Consider the following 2,933-nt stretch of genomic DNA (forward strand, 5'->3'; position numbering starts at 1 on the left):
TGACAGGTCACCACGACGCGAGCTCTGTAACATTGCGCTGTTTTGTCCCACTTTCGGAATTGTACTTGATGATGGTAAAATGTTGTTTATATGACTAATATCTTCAGACAACTTACGACGAACCGGCATTGAAAAGTTTGTGAGACACGCGCCAAATTAAACGGAAGTGTTGGCACAGCTTCCTTTTCAAGTGAAGTTAGCTCTCATCATCTAGGCCTACTGAAATCTTTACTTATTTCAGTTATGCATATGAATGAAATTCACTACAGTTGATCTTTTCATTTCACTCGTGTTTGTAAGAGGTTTTTCAGTTATGCATATGAATGTATTTCACTAAGGTTGATAAGTGTTTTCACTAGTGTTTGTAAGAGGTTTTTCAGTTATGCATATGAATGTATATGAATGAATTTCACTAAGGTTTATCAATGTTTTTCGTTTCACTAGTGTTTGTAAGAGGCTTTTCAGTAATGCATATGAATGAATTTCACTAAGGTTTATCAATGTTTTTCGTTTCACTAGTAGTGTTTGTAAGAGGCTTTTCAATAATTATGGCCTATATGGCCCCTCATATTTTTCCTCTCTGCTGATTCATACTGTGAATAACAGCTCTCTGTGTTAACTTTTAACACATTCGTCGACACCACACACTCTCTCTCAAATGCGGTGACAGGGTTTAGATACAGACTTCTAAATTTGTTGGTGAAGGTGTTTACTCATTGAGTCTATGTGTGTGATAAGGCAGCATCCTGTTTCCAATGGGGGCTTGTGTAACAAGGCGCCGCGTTCCTAGTGACGTGCGTTTGTGTGTGTGGCAGTAAGAGGATATGTATTGCATACTTGTCTTTGTAGATCTGTGAGAAAACCACAGACAGATCTGCATCTACCCTGAAATATTTCACTTTCTCCTCTCACACACACTTGACTGTGCAAATTCACAGGAAAACTAATTCAGAATCAGGAGGCCACGTAATTCAGAATCTGCTTGAAACAGCATAAATGCCCTTTTCGTAATACTTATTTGCTCAATACAGATTTACAGTGTAATCATAAATGTATGAGTCTGTACAGTGAGGGTCTTTTACGCAAGCCTCACACATTCTGTCCATCCGACTTTGGTTGCCAATAATTTGACGCACACAAAAATAAGGCTGCATGGGATTCAATTCAATTCAATTCAATTCAAGTTTATTTGTATAGCGCTTTTCACGATGCAAATCGTTGCAAAGCAACTTTACAGCAAATTAGGTTTCTACAATGTTTAGTAGTAGCTTATCAGTGGTGACTGTCAGTTAATAAACATATGGCAGAAATGTATTGAAAAATCAATTAAAGACGTAATCAAACAGACGATGAACACTATTAACAGCAATTATTATATGATGCAATCAAACTTATAGCAAAATGTGGTAGTTCTGTATGTTGTTTCAGGGTTGGCATCATCTGAGGTCCTCTGAGGGGTTAGCATCATCTCTTCTCAGGTGTTCTGGATCCAGACTGAAGCATGTGTAAATCCTAGTTACCACGGGATGTCAAACAAATAGAGACATAATTAGCGTAGCTGCTGTTCCAACCAAGCAAAATTGATTTGTTTAACCCAAACTAAAGAATAATAATAATGTGCATTTGATCAGATATAACTGCAGTACAAGAAGAAGGTAAGCAAGAGAAAGGTATAAAAAAGTGTATGTAAACAAGAAAGTGTTGAAAGAGGTTGTCTATCAGAGTAAAGCAGGGGAAGGAAAAGTATTTGGGAAAATAAGACAGAGTGAAGTAAAAAGAAATTATATATTAGAGAAGAATATATTAATCCCTAATCACTGTTTGTTTTAATGTTCTTAAATTGTTCAGACTTTTTCTAAAATTTTAGACAAACGGAAGATTTGAAATGGGTCTGCAGTCTGTTCAGTATGCTAAATTTAGGCGAAAATATTTTCATATGTTTTTGATATGTTTTGTACTTGTCATCTGAATTAGGTAAGGCTGGCTATTGATTCACAAACTCTCGATTTTATTTAATTCAGTTCTGGCTATGTTTAAGTTATAATGTCCATTATGCTTACATATGAAAATTGTATCAAACTTTATATTATAGCTGTATATTTTATATGCTACCATTCAAAAGTTTGAGATCAGTATGATTTTTTTTAGAAATTAATAATTTTATTCAGCAAGGAAGCATTAAATTGATAAGTGACAGGAAAGATATTTATAATGTTATAGAAGAATTCTATTTTTTTTAAATACTGTTCTTTTTAATTTTCTGCTTATTAAAGAATCCTGGCAGAAAAATATTTCAGGTTTCCAGAAAATAGTAAGCTGCTCAACTGTTTTCAACTCTGATAATATGAAGAAATTATTAAAGAAATTAGAAAAACAAATGTTTCTTGAGCACCAGTCAGCATATTAAAATGATTTCTGAAACATGTGACACTGAAGACTGGAGTAATGGCTGCTGAAAATTCAACTCGGCCATTACATGAATAAATTACATTTAATCTTTTTTTATCAAATAAATGCAGCCTAGGTGAGCATAAGAGATATATATATTAAAAAATCTTACCGACCCCAGACTTGTAAACATTGTAAAAACAGTTTTGTATACACTACTTTTAATATTTTTGAAATATACAGGTGCATCTCAAAAAATTTGAATATCGTGAAAAATAATATGAAACTTTCATATTTTCTAGATTCATTACATGTAAAGTAAAACATTTCAAAAGTTTTTTGTTTTAATTTTGATGATTAGAGCTTACAGCTCATGAAAGTCAAAAATCCAGTATCTCAAAATATTAGAATATTTCTTAAGATCAATCAAAAAAAGGATTTCTTCCAAATGAAATGCTAAATTTACTTTGATCTGAAAAGAGGACTTTGGACCACTGAGCAACAGTCCAGTTCTTTTTCTCCTTAGCCCAGGTAAGATGCTTCTG

Source organism: Sinocyclocheilus rhinocerous, unplaced genomic scaffold (genome assembly GCF_001515625.1).
Source record: "Sinocyclocheilus rhinocerous isolate Xijiao unplaced genomic scaffold, SAMN03320098_v1.1 scaffold1333, whole genome shotgun sequence".
In the NCBI taxonomy this organism is placed as follows: domain Eukaryota; kingdom Metazoa; phylum Chordata; class Actinopteri; order Cypriniformes; family Cyprinidae; genus Sinocyclocheilus; species Sinocyclocheilus rhinocerous.